At 41.9% G+C, this 17,070-nt stretch overlaps 1 long non-coding RNA gene across 2 annotated transcripts in view; it reads left to right on the top strand.

The window, feature by feature from the left end:
- The window catches only part of LOC135274005 (uncharacterized), a 348,490-nt gene that overhangs the window by 309,842 nt on the left and 21,578 nt on the right, over window positions 1-17,070 (top strand). The gene's annotated exons all lie outside the window — the stretch shown is intronic.

The raw sequence follows: 17,070 nt of genomic DNA, 5'->3' as shown, positions 1-17,070 counted from the left end.
CCTCTGCTTTTAAGAGAGGTCTCAGTCTAGGGTCAAGTGTGGTGGCTCCTGTCCGTATTCCCAGCACTTTGGAAGGCCGAGGCTGGCGGGAAGATTGCTTGAGCTCCTAAGTTCAAGAACACCCTGGGAAACATGGTGAAATCCTGTCTGTACAAAAAATACAAAAATTAGCCAGGTATGGTGGCGTGCACCTGTAGTCCCAGCTACTCAGGAGGCTGAGATGGGAGGATGGTTTGAGCTCGGGGACGTCAAGGTTGCAGTGAGCCATGATTGCACCACCACACTCCAGCCTGGGTGACAGAGTGAGACCATCCTGTCTCAACAACAACAACAAAAAGGTCTCAGTCTAATTAGAGAACTGCATACACAGAATCCTGTAAGCCCTAGAGATTACAGATGTCAGGAGCTATTAGTAATGGATTCATTTCTGACCCACAAGGGATGAGAAGGAACAAGCTATGAGTTCAAACACAAAAGTCCCTGGAGGAGAATTCCACCTTATTTTAGCACATTGCTGCTCCATAGAAAGAAAAGCATAGTGCTTTGGGAATACGGAGGAGGAGGCTGGGGCTGATCCTCTAGCATACATAGCAGAAAAATATCATCTTGGATGTTATGCAAAGTTTACCTCAGAAGGATATAGATTCAAGGACACCAAACTCTCCTTGCTCTTTCCCCATCATTCACTATGCAACAAGCTCAGTGAAAAATGACACAGTGGAGAGAGCATTGTATTGAGAGTTGGCAAGCTGGGGCTGGAGTTGCAATCCTATTATGAAGGAACGGCCTTGGCCAAGCCACTTACTCTCTCAGAACCTAGTTTTTGTCACTCCTGGGAATCTACTATTCTCAAATATAGAAAATGACACCTTGTGGAAGACAGAAACCAAAAACAAATGTATTCCTCATGAGCTGGCTTAGGCCTCCTCTTCATCCTTGTCATAATATGGGAAGGTGCCATGAGCCATAGCCACATCTACTCAGAACTCCTGAGTCCCAACAGCAGAAGCTGGAGGCTCAACACCAAAGCACTGAGCCTGGAACTCAGGAACACTGAACAGAGAAGCTGCAAGGGACAGAATTAAAACGTTTGGAATTTCTAAGCTGCCAAACCCAAGAAAAAGATTCTACTCAAGACATTGGATATTTTTAATTGTTTTAGCTGCCATGTGATTGGCTCCCACTCTCAACTACTCTACTACTCTGGGGGAGTCAAATCATTATAATTATCACTGTCATCACTGCTCACATTTGTTAAAGTTCTCTGTCTGCCAGACATTCTGCTGAGAGCTTTGCACATTTTTACCTTATGTGATCTTCACGACAATCCTTTGAGTCAGATTCTATCGTCATCTCATTTTTACAGAAGAGGAAACCAGCTTACAGATGGAAAGACAGCTGCATGCGGTCACATACCTTAAGTGGACTTGGCTAGACCCATGCTGAATGCTATTCAGCCACAGAAGGTGTATTGGTGCAATTTGCATTGCTATAAAAAATACTGGCTAATTTATAAAGAAATGAGATTTATTTGCCTCATAGTTCTACAGGCTACAGAGCACCAGCATCTGCTCAGCTTCTGGTGAGACCTCACGAAGCTTTTACTCGTAGGGGAGGTGCAGGCAGAAAAGACGTGTCACATAAGTTAGAAAGGGAACAAGTAGGAGAGAATGTCCCAGACTTTTGCAAAATTCAGATCTCATGTGAACTCATTACTAAGCCATTCATGAGGGATCTGCCCCATGAACCAAACACCTCTCATCAGACCCCATCTCCAACACTGAGGATCACATTTCAACATGATATTTGAAGGAGACAGATATCTAAACTATATTACAAGTTAACTTGAATGTTCATTTTTCCATTCCCAGAACATATTGCACAACCTGGCACACAGGAGCTGCCTATGAAATGATCTGGGGATGGATAGACACAAATTGTGTTATCTAGGATGAGCTGATCCACTTAATTAAAGGCCAGTAGTTATCAGGACATGAATTAAAAGAGAAGTATCTTTCTTCTGCCCCATACTTTCTAGGAGACGGCTGGTGTGGGATCTCAGAACTATTTCATACATGCAAAATTTGTGGCCAATTGGAGCTAATTGTTAGATGAGACCTGTGAAACAGCTTAGGCTTCCTGGTTTCCAGTCCCAATTTCTTTTCAGGCCAATCAAAGTCGTCATTGTTCAGTGTATTATTTAGCAGTCTGACTTCCAATATACTCTAGAATGATCTTTAACTGCCAGCTAGTCTCCCTGTTGCTCCACTTACATTTCATTTTTGTTCTCAGTGCCATTTTCCCCTTTCAGTTTGACGCTATTCTCACTAATTCTCATTGGTGTCATCATTCAGTCTTTGACACACAAATCAGACCAGATATCAACACAAATGTGCACAGAGAAATTATAGCAGATGGATCATGCTCTGAAATGACACTGTGCTGCAGCATAGCATGCTTTTTGCCCATTTCAAGAACAACATATTTTGCACTTGAAAAAAAATTTGGATTCATATCTCCAATTTTGGAGTGGAGATACGACTCTCCAGATATGACTGGAGAGTCAGTCACCTCCAGGATATCCACTATGACTGGGTATGAAATGACAGTTAAGCAGCAAGCAGAGGAGAAAGAAATGCTGGTCACTTCCACTTCTGTAGCTGTCTCCTTATTTTCTATCAAGTACCCTTAAACTCAATTCAGGTTGGCAAATATTCGCTGAACTATTACTGTTTCATAGTCATTATATTAGACATCATTCTAGGCCCCAGTGAGAGGATAGAAAGAAGGATGGGTGAAAGCTAGTTTCTGTCCTCAGTATCTCTATCACAAGGGAGCATTTGATCAATCACATGAGAGAGCTATGCAGGGAAACAGGAGTTCAGAGGAGAAATAAGATGCTTTCACCCCGGTAATTAAGAAAAGTGCATGGTGGAGCTGCTGCTTGAATTGGGCCAGGAAAGATGGGAAGGATTTCTGCAATCAGTGAGTGTCAGGGAGAGGATTCCAGGCTAAGGGAGCAGCACAAGAAAATGCATGGACACAGGGACACACAGAACATGCTCAAGGAAGGCCCGGAGTTTGATTAGGCTGGACAGGGTGTGTATGTGTCATTAATCTTGGAAGGCGAGGGTAGAAATGGAGTATGGAAGGTCTTGAAAGCTGTGGTAGGGGACTTGGACCTTGATCTGAGAGGGCCAGGAGTGTTGAGGTGGGGACAACTTTCCTGTCACCTCATATTTCTAGGTAGATTCATATCTAGGGGAGAAGTGTTATTGGATGCTCCTTCCTGTACATCCCTCCCTATACCTTCTCCTGATGAAAGTTGCAAATCTAACTGACAGAGCCCACAACATTCATTAGGTCTGTTTTTTCTAGTGGGCAGGTGCTGAGCTTCACAGACAGGATCCAGGCCTCAGCCTGCCCCCTGTCATTTCTGATCCCTGCCCAGTGGGCCCTTTTTCTGCTTCTTGTTTCCATGCAACCAGTACCCAGGGGCTGGGCTCTAGGATTGAATTCAGACTTTGCTCCATCCTCTCAGCCATCCAGTGTTAAGAAGGGAATAAGATGCAACTGCATATTTTTAATACCTGCTCCGACTTCTGTGAAAGTAGTGAGAAACCAGGCTGAGATGTACCAAGGAACCCTACTGATTACATAAGCTCCAGTTCCTGGGCTTGAATTCCTGGGCTGAAGCCATTCTCTCGCCATGCATAACTCATGTTCTTCCCTTTAACCCCTTTCTTCATATCTAGGATATAAACAGTTCTCAGATCTGTCGCTAGATATGCCCACCTGAGGTGACACCTCTAATGACTACTTATTCTTACTCATTTGTATGTGGGTGTTTTCCTCATAAGAATGTCCATACTGTGCAGAGGAGCCCTGCTGTCAGATGTGTATGAGGTGTTCTTGGTTTACCTTACTTTGTGATAACAGGATTCGAACATTTGAAGGTCCCCTCCTTATTTTGTTTTTCTACAAGGTCTTTTGTAATCTGCACACGGTACTCTGAATCCACTGACTTCACCTGTTGCATTTCTTCTACATTTCCCCTTCCAAGTTGAGGGTAACCTGTCTAATCAATACTTCCTTCTTAATTGTCCCCACCTGTCTTCCCAAAATCTTGGCTTCTAAAAAGGTGCCTATGATAATCTTTCCTGTCAATTCTTGTCTTTCTTGTCTGATATTACATTGTAAAATTACACTGTAAAAATACTAGTTACCTTGTAAAAAGAATATAATACTATTGGGAGAATGATAAAGATCTGGTTATAATTCCCCCCTCTAAATGATTTACAGTATTAACTTTTCCAATCCTTTCTTCCAAAGGTGACATTGTTTCATGGAGCCTTTTGCTGCATTGAAAGTGATGTCATTTGACTTCCACAGTGTTTCTCTATTTCTTTATTCCATTGTTCTAAACAATGAAAATACTGCCACCACCCAGAGTATTTTTAGTTGTTGGGTCACTTCTTCTGAACGGAAGCTGTCTTGATGCTTGGCTTTTCCAGGCGCTGAAATCAAACTTTCTTGTTTTCCTTTCATTGCCCTCCTATCAAGAGATAACAGGAAATGTCTCACCCTAAATTCATGCCCTTGCCTACCTTGTTCTGACTTGAGCAGCCCTTACAGTAGCCTGTAATGGTCAAGCAGCCAGGTGTCTGCTGCTACCACCTCTTCTGCTACAGACTGCTCATCTTGTAGGACCAGCTGGTCCTTCAGTCTCTCTTGAGTATGTCATGACAGTGTTTTGCCTCATGCCCATGCTGTCAACCATCTGCCTGGGGGCTGCTTATTGCTCCTGAGGAGTGAGACACCAAGGGACCCACCTAGCACCCACATGTGTGCAACCCAGGAGTATGTAGAAGTTAATGCACAGGAGTGTATAAATTTGGCCAGCTGGACTCAGGATTAGGATGCACTCTTCTGTTCCTCAGCCCGTTATCTTCAAAGGATAGCTCAGGTAAGATGTTTATATGGCCTCTCAGAAGACTTCCTGCAAGACCCCATGGCCATTTTGCCACAAAACAGTGGTCAGCTTGAGAATTCACCACCTGATCTTTGCTATTCTGCCTTCTCTGACTTACCTCCCCCCACCCCACCTTTTTTCTTGAAATAGGATCTTGCTCCAAGCTGGAATGCAGTGGTACCATCGCAGCTCACAACAACCTTGAATTCCTAGGCTCAACCAATTCTCTCACCTCAAGTTCCCAAGTAGCTGGCACTGCAGGTGTTCACCACCATGCCAAGCTATTTTTTTTTCTTTTTTAATTGTTAGAGATGAGGTCTTACTATATTGCCCAGGCTGACTTCAAACTCTTGGGCTCAAGTGATCCTCACACTTCAGCCTCCCAAAGTACTGAGAATACAGATGTGAGCCACTGCACCCAGCCTTACTTCTCTTTTATCTTCATTTCTCTTTCACTGTGAATGCACTCCCGATAAAATGTTACTTCAAAAGATTTCCCTCAAATTGGTTTCCAGGGAACCCAAACTAAGAAAGGAGCCACATCAACCAGTTTCAACACTGGGAATTTAGCCCCGCTGCTGCTTGTAATGTTATATTGCTCTTACTGTGGTCATCAATATATTGTGTAAATGCTTTATTGCCATATCCCTAAATATCTTTCCTCTAGGATCACTCAAATTTGCCCTCAAATGGGAGCTTATGTGAGGAGCATAATCACCCCCAAAGGAACCTATTCTATACATCATCAGGTTTAACTCAGGGGGTTTCCATGTTGCAAGCTGCAGTTAAATCCATCTTGTTCTTCTAAAGTGACCTGAGAGCCTTGCTGAATACCCAGGGGAGCTGTAAGTGGGCCTTCATGTCCCCCAAAGCCATCTAATGACAACCTCACATCTGTGATAACTGTGTTCAGAATTGGGTCACGACTTGGCCCAAATCCACAGAGCTCTGTATAAAATGTCTGATTCTGGACATCTTTGGTATATGTCCAATGTGAGTTCCCTGAGGCTCTGCTCAACTTCTGTCCTAGATGGAGTTCACAAAACTTAGCCCAGATTGTCAAAGTGGAAGTTGCTTGGGTCACATATTAATAAAAAGCAAATTGGATTTCCATGGTTGGTTACAGAAGGCATAGCAAAACCCAGACACATACCCCATTGTCCTGTGAGGATAGAATACTCCAAAATGAGGGAGAGACAAATGGCACTAAACCCAGCCTGAGTTTCTTTCCATGCAAAATATGACCTCAAGTTGTATATTCAGTTGGCTGAGATGACCCTATTCACATCAGTAATAGCCATAGTATGTAAAAAGCAATTCCATAGATCATAACAATTACGGCTACCTGTCAATAAGCACTAATGATATTGACAGACTGAAAAGTCATATATACTGCATTATTTAATTTAGGGAGGTTCATCAGTCCTCTACAGAGAATGCCCCTTATGGTGACAGAGCAGGCACCTGTTTACCTGGTATCGTGCAAAAGCTTTTAAAAATCAGACTTAAAATCTTTTCAAGAAAGGAGAACAGTTGATGCCTGATATTCTACCATTCATTCTTCATTCCTTTGGATTAAGTCATTATTTCTGGATAAGATACCTAGTGCCATTTTAAGAATCAAAAGCATTTCTTGATGTTCAAACCTAAGCAGGATTTTTTTTTTCTTCCCCAAGTAACCTTTTGACTTGAAAGAAAAACTAATTTGTTGAGAAAGAGGACACAAGCTAGGGAGCCTTTGAAAGTAGATCTAGGAGAGGAAACTTGAGGCTCCTAGAATAGTCAGGGGATCTGGGTGCAGAGCCTGTCAGAGATTTGGTATTTATTCCACAGCTTTTCCTGCAAATAACCTGGATCCTCTCCAATAACTAAGTATGCATAAAGAAGGTTGATTAGCTATAGCATGGGAGATTTAAGGATAAAAGGAAGAATTCTCTGCTAGTAGTTGCTACTAGATGGGCTTTGGAAGAAAGAGTAAAGCTTTCTGTTCACTGATATTGGACCCCTAGAAGTAGACATTGGAAGTCTCTACCAGCCTTGAGCTTCTCTCTCCATTTTCACATGCATTTCTTATTTCCTTTGGGATTATTGCCTGCATTTTTGTTTTAGAGAAATGCTAGAAACAACAGATTGTTGTTGGTCTTAAACCATAGCTTCAGGAGGAGTCTCAATTATAACTCCTTTGGAAGATGCACTGCCAAGGGAAATCTCAAACAAATGTCACTGCTTCTATAAATTGGCCATGTAGAAAGCGTTTTCTGGCTCTTTCCACTATCTCAGGTGCTAACATCAAGACAGTAGTGAGAGTTTATAAGCCATGCCCAACTTGATAGTCCATCTTCCACTTTGTTGCTCTGGAGTTGGTATAGAGCACTGTGAGATGAGAATACCTCAATTCCATTTGTTCCAGTGTTGGCAATGCAGGCATCCAATCCACTGCAAAACCTCTCTGCTTAATCCCTCCCCCAAAACACCAGCCTGAGTCCTATAGGTCCTTTCTGACACCCACTTACTGAGGCATTCCATTGTCCCCCATGGTGTGTGTTTTCCCTGCAATGGGTATCCCCAAGTTGTGTATTCCAGGTGCATTCCTGGTGCCCTTTGTCTGGAGGGCATCACCAATGACCTTATGTGGAAAATTCATTTCAGAAGAGGCAAGGAACTCTGTATGCAAGATTATAAAACATAATCCTATGGAAAAAAATTCAATTGTTTTTCTCAACAGTTTTTGGAGTGTTGTCCTAGAGACAGCACTGATCTGGGACAGGAGAAAAGAAGAAATGAGCATTTATTGAGCATGTCCTAATTGAAAGGCACTGGGTGAGATTCTTAATCCAAATTACTTTACTTAATCATCAGGATAACCCTGGGAGGTAGAAATTTGTTAACTGCATTTTACAAATGAGAAGGCAGAATGTTAGAGAAGCCGAATAACTTGCCCAATGTAATGAAGAGCTGGTAAGTGGGCTAAATCCAATAGTCAATATTTAGTCAGCAGCAAATACCATTAGATCACCAGGAGAGGCATAGCAGAATATTTGCAATCAAACACTTTTATAGCAATGTCACTGGAGGAACTCAAATATTAATCAAGCATGTTCTTTACCCTGAAAAGGTGGTGGGAATAGTGGGTGGGGGTAGAAGTGAAACAGGGAAGACCTGGCTCAATCCCTACCATCATCTCTTCCTGTGATAATTATAATATTTTCTTGACAAGTTGAAAACAGTTCATGTAGGAGTCACAGACTCTACGTTGTTTTTCACAGCAAGGTTTCTTTAAGCTCCATGGACATTGAAAAAATCAGAGCATGTGAATTCCCCAAGAGAGATGAAGTGCCAAGAGAGTACATTTCCAGTTTACTCCCCATGTGCCTCTTCCAGGTCAAGTGTTTCCTACACACAGCCCAGAGGAGATGCTGCCACTTAAACTCTGCACTCTCAGCTCTGAACCTTGCCTGTCTGAGATGCTCTCAACCTGTCTCTGCATTGCTTGAAGTGGGCAGGCTGCATAGAATTCCACCCTCCTGTTTGCTAGCATACACACAAAAATATTATCTTTTCAAGTCAATTTCCAATTTCTGATCACAGTCCCCCTCTAAACACAAATAGGCAATGTATGAACAGCCAATGTACCCATGTTGCCCCAGATCCTTTGCAGCTCAGCATAATGGTGCAGAAAGTTACCTTTCTAAAGTATAAAAGAGCTTATGTCTATAATCTCAGCTGACCTCTTATAGGCTATATGATGTTTAGCAAATTATATACCATGCGTTTATATCAGTTTTATCATCTATAAGAAGATGACAATAGTGCCTCCCTGTAATTAAATTATTTTCCCTGCTAGCATCTATTCTAGCTTCTTCCACTAACAACCCCTCTTTTTCCTTCGGGAAGCTACTCCTCCAATCTAGGTGGCTCTGTGAACTGCACTCACCAGGCTTCATGGGTGGGCATGCAACCCAAGCCTGGCTAATCAAAGACTGAGTCAGCGATGTGCACATGATTCAGTTTAAGCCAGTGAGAGTCTTCTTCAGGACTTTTGTTACAATATCGTGCAAGAGACACTCTTTCCATCAGTTGTAAGCTTGGAGCTGCTAGTAGCCATCTTAGGGAGAGCTGATTGGTGAACAGACGCAACAGAGAAAAAGCAAAAGAGTTGGAGAAAAATAGATTCCTAAGAATACTGAATACAAGGATCTAATCATGCCTGCCACATCCCCCGCCTTTTTTTTTTTTCAGGTACGTGAACCAATGCATTCCCCATTTTGTTTAAATACATTTGAACTGAGTTTCTGTTGCTTACAACCTAAGGTGTGCTGACTCTAATGCATTATCTCTTGAAGGTATTGTGAGAAGTAAATGAGATAATCTATGTAAAACTCTCAGGATAGTGCATGGTACAAGGCAAGGGCTCAATACATATTTGAAAGCCAGCCAACCCATTTCCACATCCTGGTGAGTGAAGATCCCTCCAGAAGAGACTAGCTCCCATTTGCAGGCCATATGTGCCATGAAACCCTCAGCCCTTGGTCAGCACCAAAACACCTATGCCATCCTTTTCTCCTTTGAATCTTTGCAACTTTCAGAATTTAGCTGGGCATTATTTCTCCAAATGCACTGCCTACATGTCATGTTGATGATTTCATCTGACCTCTTTCCTCCCTGTCACAAGTCGTGCCAAATCCAGAATATCTTGGAACATAAATTGTGGGCCAGTTATCTAGTTATAGGGTCCAGGAAGCATTGAGGATTTTTTTGTATTTTTCGTATATATATATATTTTTTGAGACAGGGTCTCACTCTGTTGCCCAGGAGTGCAGTGGCACAAACACTGCTCACTGTAGCCTCAACGTCCTGGGCTCAAGTGATCCTCCTACCTCAGCTTTCTTAGTAGCTGAGACTACAGGCACATGGCCACTCAAAAAAATTTGTAGAGACAGAATCTTGCTATGTTGCTCAGGCTGGTTCAAATTTCTCGGCTCAAGTGACCTCAGCCTCCCAAAGTGTTGAGAGTACAGGCATGAGCCACTACCACCCAGCCACATTGAAGGTGTTAATCTTCATCTTGTTTAGCAAAACACTACCTCCTTCCTCTCCAATGCCCTGGAGAAAAAATTTGCCTTCTCCCCAATCTGGTCTGTCCTAATCCATCAGCTCTTCTCCCCATGTCCACCCACCTCTAATTTTATTGCTGAGGTCTCATTTCATGGAAGTATGAGGCTGGTTAGGGAAGAAAAAACCTAAGTAATAAATACCACAAATGAGGCAGAGGATCCAAGGAGGGAGAAGAGTAGATCCCCAGGTTCCTTGGCAAACAGCACTGAACTGACAGGGAAGCTGAATGGCAGCTTCTGGCCAGACTACACATCTGAAAAGTCAGCCATTTACTTTACACACACATACAAGGACCAGCCCTAGGAGAAGGGAAGGGAGAAAGGATTCTTTTGAGTCTGGCTTCCCTACAATGCTCCACAAAAGTAACAGCTTAAGTTATGTGCTGAATTTGCTGTTCATTGAATGAAGCCCAGTCTGTCTTGCTAGGAAGGGGCGATGGGCCAAAACATAGGCAGTATTTTTCCCATCACTGCTCCAGGGAGAAGATCTATGTCTAATCTCCCAAAACAAGCCACCTCTCTCCATTCATCTTGATGCACAGTTTAATGTGACAGCCACAAAAATGGAAAGGAAGTTGGATTGGCTGAGGATTTCTGATTATTTGCAGGGAGTTGGAATCACCTTCCAGGAGGGACAAGCTACAGAATTTGTGGGCCCTAGTGTAAAATGAAAATGTGGGCTCTCGTTTTAAAAGATTAAGAGTTTCAACATGGAAAAAACAAAACAAAAAACAAAACCCAAAGCATTGAACAAGTACGAGGCCCATCTAAGCATGGAGCCCTGCCTTGGTCACATGTCCAAGAAGCCAGCCCTGCCAAAAAGCAACATATTCACTAAGGGAGGAAGCATAAAGGAGGCAGAGTGGTATAGATTTTCATCTCTGAAAGGCAGAATACTAGCAATGTAATTTTATTCCTTCCAAGTACAAGGTCCAATCTGCTAATCTATTCTTTAAACCATTGCATTATACAAATCTTTAGGAAATCTGTGACTAATTTTGAATTAGCATGCAACTGATCTACAGGTAGCAGATATTCTTAAAGTCTGGCAGAGGTTAAAGTGTGTTTTACTCAGGATTGCCTTAAGAGCTCGTTATGTCCTTTTAAATTTATACTTTGAAGAGTGGATTTGCCAAACAACAGCAAATTGCAACTCATCCCCTGCCTAAGTAAGTCTTAAAAGATGGGGTTATACTCAAACTTAGAATCATAGAAAAATATTAAATTGGAAATGAACATTGAACAATGGTGTTGCTCAGGGGTTCCAGCCCTGATGTGGCAGGACCATCTGGAAAGCTTTTAGAAAAAGATTCTCTGAAACTTCCCCCAGAAACTTGTTTTCATTTTAGGGTAGAGATGGGAAGTCTCTTTCTATAAAATTGATTGGTTTTAATTTAAAAAACATTAAGAATAGTGTGAACTAAAGCATCACAAAAGACCGAGCAAAAAACAGGCATTAATCTTTGTAACTCCTGTGTGGCTCTGGGCTAAGAGCAGGGAGTAAGAATGCCATTGTACAAGTCCCTCCAAGCTGGCGCAGGCGGCCTATGCACAGTGGCCCATGCACTCAGGCAGGGCTGCAACGCATACAGCTGTGGGCTGCATATTCATTCATAAAGCAAGATTCTGTGTTCAGCTCTGGTCAGGGCTCACCTTCACATTAGCTGTGGAGTCCCCTCTATTCCTTCCATCATGGGGAAGGTGGTCCTGCTGTCTGCCCCTCACCCCACCCCACACCTCCCAATTAATTGGGAGAAATCCTAGAAGGCCTGAGCAGCTTTTGGAAAGAAAGCCACTTTATGGAGCCTTGTGATTTCAGGAGTCCCATTTTGGCTGAAGCAGTTCCCACTGCATGGCTGGAGAGACTGGATGCAGAACGTGTTCAGGCTCCACAGACACGAACCCAGGGATGTCAGTCTTCTGTGCTGTGGCCTGCAGGCCTTGCTGCAGCATGTTCCGCCAACCTCTTCCTTTCTCCTCCTACTGTTTTGCTTGGCTTCTATCCCTTATGTGTGGACAGTTGGTCTTCATAATCCCCAACCAGCGCGTAGTTGGTCTGTTACTGCCACTCCACGTGGGTGATTCATTCAGTTCTAGCAGGCACACTGGTTTAGACATCCTCTTCACAGAGCTGTCAACTCATTTCTCTAGGCTGTGGGCTGGGGTGACAGTTGTTTGGGATTTGGTTTTCCTTTTTGCTGTTAAAAATGTATCTTTATCACTGCCTGCTGTGGGTAGTAAGAGGATTCCTCTGCTTTGGCAGAATGTTAAAATCAATTTCTAAGAGCATCATAAAGGAGGTAACGTTTTAACATCTGCTAATAAAGAATGGCTTCAAACAAAGTGGCCTGCATTAGACTTCCAAGGGTGAAAATGGCAATGGGCCTGGCTCCAAAATGCTGTACTGTTACATGTGTGCCCTGCTGGCCTCTCCTTGGAACCCAGCAAACTACCATCTTGAGGATATCAAAGAAAATTTTTTCCACTTCCAAACCATGCCAGAATCTAGAGGTCCTGCCATACAAAATAAATCCTCCTCCAAGTGACTGAAAATGCTATTTTCCCTCACTTGTGGGAAGGCATAAATAAATGGGACAAAGTGAGATGGAGAAACCAGCACAGGGGGAATTTGATACATTAAACACACGGGGAGCTGCAGTAGCAGCCACGGGGCTGGCCAAAAACTAGAAATCAAAAGCACATTGACATTGAGCACACATGGGAGGCACATTTTGACTGGTCTCCAGGAGATTTACACGACTCACTGTGTCTTAAAGATACTTGAAAGCACGTCTAAGTCCTCTCTGCTGGCACAGCTGATAAAACATGCAACGGCACTTGATAATTCCATAGATATATTTTTGAATACATTCTTGAAGTTTCTTCTATGAAAAATGTATGATTCAGTACTCCTCTAGAAGTGGTCTATGGACAGGTGTATGGATATAAAAGTATATATATCCAAGAAGCAATTATTCCTGGTCTATGGTAAATACAGAAAGAGTAAGCATTTAAAAACTTCATAGCAATTTTATACAATCACAACATTTTTACCGTATTTTACAAATATTAGTCTGCAATAAGTTGAAAAACAACTGGCTTTTCAGCACATATGGTTTGAGAAATGCTCATATAATGAACACCTGTATTTGCACCACCTAAATTTAATTGTTGCTAACAAACTGGTAGAAGTAAAGAATCCTTTATGCAGAAATACTGTATGGAGAGGACATATAATTAGGCAACTAAAAATTTTAAAGTTTTAATTAAAATTTAAATTAAAAGGCTCAAAATCAAAATGTTTTCATTTTCAATTATTTCTTTAACTGGCTTCTTGTTAATTTATCATTGGCTGAAAAATATTGCGACTAATGAAGTAACGAATCCATTTTTCATATTTACATTTCCTATCATATGGATATTCCAAAAAGTTTACGTTTATACTATGCTTATGATGACACAAAGGAGGCAAATACTATCATCATCATTCCCATGATACCCTTTTCTAACTCAAGTCTATGTTCTTTGATATTTTTTTATACAAGTCAGTTCTTTAAAGATATCATTATACTAGGAGTGCTTAATATAAAATTTATTAGGCCGGGCGCAGTGGCTCATGTCTGTAATCCCAGCACTTTGGGAGGCTGAGGCAGGTGGACCACAAGTTCAAAACCAGCCTGGACAACACAGTGAAACCCCGTCTCCACTAAAAATACAAAAATCAGCTGTGCATGGTGGTGGGTGCCTATAGTCTCAGATACTTGGGAGGCTGAAGCAGGAGAATCGTTTGAACCCAGGAGTCAGAAGAAGTTGCAGTGAGCGGAGATGATTCCATTGCACTCCAACCTAGGCAACAGAGCAAGACCCCATCTCAAAAAAAAAATTGTATGACAGGCAAAGCTGTTAACTTTCCTTAAAGCCTCCCTGTCCTCACATTTTTACCACAAAAAAAAATTTAAGGTAGTTTTATGTGTGTTTAAAAAGCTTTTAAATGTATAAAGAAAGGAACAAGATGGATTTTCCCTCCTCATTTAGGAATTTAACTCAGATTCATGAAACAGAAGGTATCATAACTTTTCTTTATGGACATTTTTCAATCCATAGAAAGAATTTACCTAGAGCAACTTCATTTGACTGTTTTCCGAGACAAGGTTTTGCTCTGTCACCCAGGCAGGAGTGCAGTGGCATAAACACAGCTCACTGCAGTCTTGGCCTTCTGGGCACAAGTGATCCTCCCACTTGTCAGCCTCCACAGTAGCTGGGTCTATAGGCATGCACCACATGTCTGGCTGATTTGATTTTTTTTAATATAAGTGAGGTCTCCCCACATTACCCAGGCTAGTCTTGAACTCCTAGTGATCATCCTGCCTTAGCCTCCCAAAGTGCCAAGATTACAGGCATGAGCCACCACTCCAAGCCTGGTTGTTCTATCAGTCTGATTCTATTAGGGGAAAAAATAAGGAAATGTCACCCACCCACATCACCAAACTTACAAAACTGGAAAGTTTTATCCATAGCAACTTTGAATCAAATTGTATCAGCAATTTGGACAAAGAGTCAGTTGTGCTTGGGTGAAAATTTTGTTTGAACATAAATTGTTTTCTAGCTGTATTGCTAACGTCTTTTAATGTCGAATTCCCACAGCCTCTCTATTAGGGATTAAGCACTCTGAAGACAGTGAGTTCAGAGTCATTTGTTTTCTCTGGCCTGGAAAAAAAGGGCTACACACACCCAATTATTGAACTACTCTTTTTTTCCTCTTGTAACTCATCCAAACATCCTATTATGAAGTTGAAACATTTCATTTACTGTAATTTTTTCCTAAAGGTTCTGGTTCCCACACTGAAATTCTGCCTCCTAAATCAGATTCAGACTCCAATTCCCAAAATCTGTTCCAAACAGATTCATGCCTAACCCTTGAGAAAGGGAACTTCAAGCTCCACTTGCCTCCTTTCAGAGTGAGTCAAAGTATTTTAAAAAGCAACAAAAATGTGAAATCCCTTGATGAAGTGTTTTTGAAGTGTCCTGGCCATGTCTGTAGGAACGGTCAAATATTATCTAACTCTGTTCACTTTTTCAAGTGGAAAACAACTAAGCAGCACAAATACAGGCAAATGGCTCCTTTCAAAAGAAAAGCCAAGCTCATTATACACACACAAAGGGAATTTGTATTAGATCCTGTGGTATTGGTAAGCAGAGAGAAATAAAAGTGGCAGAAATTGAGCAACCAGGGCTAGGATGGAGGTGACCTTGTGGATAACAGGGAGTGAATACCATTTAGAGTAATGATAACTCTCGGGGAATAGGACCATTAGGTACAAAGTATGTGACCGTTAGAATTGGCTACTCACCCTCTCCACCCATATGGAGAGCCGTTTTTAATACTCTGGTGAATGAAAGACTTAAAAGAGTAAAATAAAAAGCAACCAAATGAGGTACAGAAATCTGACCCTGACCTTCAGGAGAGTGTTCTGACTTCAACCTTATTGGTCAGGTGGGTCCCTGAGATTGGAGTTTATAGTTCTGACCTTCAGGCACAGGAAATGGGCTTCCTCCTCCTGATACACAAGAATGATGAACACAGTAAAGATCCCTGATGGGCAAACAAAACGCCCATGCAGTGAAAGGAAACTTCTGTTAATCGTAATAGTAGCTATTAATATGCTGTTCATTCTGTGCCCTGTACTGTGCAGAAAAATTTACACACAGCTTCTCTCTATCCTTTCAACTATTTTCAGAGGTAAATATTATCTCCATTTCACAGATGAGGACACAGAAATTTTCCTAAGGTCGACAGACAAGATCTAAATGCATGTCTGTCAAAAAACAAAGTCCAGCCTCTTCACCTCTAAGCCAGATGACCTGAAAGTTATCCAAAAGGTTGTTTGAAGACAAGGAAGGAAGCTGACTTACCTGGGGAGAATCATGGCCTCTGGTGATGACTGCAATATTTAATATATTGACTAAACATCAGATTATCAAAATTAAATGCACTTCAATACATCTGAATTCACAAAATTAGTAAGCCATAAATTCTGAGCCAATTTAACAGTATATACCAGGATTTATAGAGCCAACGGAGTGAAGTTACCTTGGAAACAGTCATCTAAGGAGACTATTTATTCCACTATTGAGTGTCTTACGGGAGGTCTACGTTTGAAATTAACTTCCAAGTATTAATGCATTCTTGGAGTATTCTTGGTGGTAACAAAAATCATGTTCTTTTAAGGCAAACTTGATTTCTAAAGACTGCAGTCACCTGGAGTCAAGTCTAAGAAGCGATGGGTCCCCCACCATTATCATCATAGGGTGTAGCTATAAATCAGTGGCACATAAAACACTTTGGGCCACACAATTCTTTTCAGAATGTGCTTAAACCTGTGGAACCTAGAGATAGGGAGGGAGGGGGATGAGAGGAAGGAATATTTTGCATTTGAAAGCACAGGCTTGTTTCAATATGGTAGGTACTTTTAACAGGATTTTTTTTTGACAGTCTCACTCTTCTCCCAGGCTAGAGTGCAATTATTGTGATCTTGGCTCACTGCCTCAGCCTCCCAACTAGCTGGGACTACAGGCGTGCACCACCACACTTAGCTCATTTTTGTATTTTTAGTAGAGATCGGATTTTACCATGTTGGCTAGGCTGGTCTTGAACCCCTGACCTCATGTGATCCGCCTGCCTCAGCCTCCCAAAGTGCTGGAATTACAGGAATGAGCCACTATGCCCAGCCACTTTAAACAGCTTTGTTAAAAATGGATTTCTAGAGAGCTCCCTAGAGTCCCCTTGGAGTGTGCTAAACACATGGAGGCCCATATGAAGGGTGGGGATGTTCCCTCCTCCAACCTCTCCCTCTTTAGTGCCACCTTTCTCCATTTAGAATTCAGGTTCAAGGAGGGCAAAGGGTTTTGTTTTATTCACTAGTGTTCTTAGACCAGGGCCTGACACTTACTAAATATTTATGTGTCATTAATATGTATATAATG

Source organism: Aotus nancymaae, unplaced genomic scaffold, assembly GCF_030222135.1.
Source record: "Aotus nancymaae isolate 86718 unplaced genomic scaffold, 86718_ANA_hifiasm-v0.15.2.pri h1tg000010l, whole genome shotgun sequence".
Classification (NCBI taxonomy): Eukaryota; Metazoa; Chordata; class Mammalia; order Primates; family Aotidae; genus Aotus; species Aotus nancymaae.
Note: the sequence above shows the minus strand (reverse complement) of the source record. Positions and strands in the feature narration are given on the sequence as shown.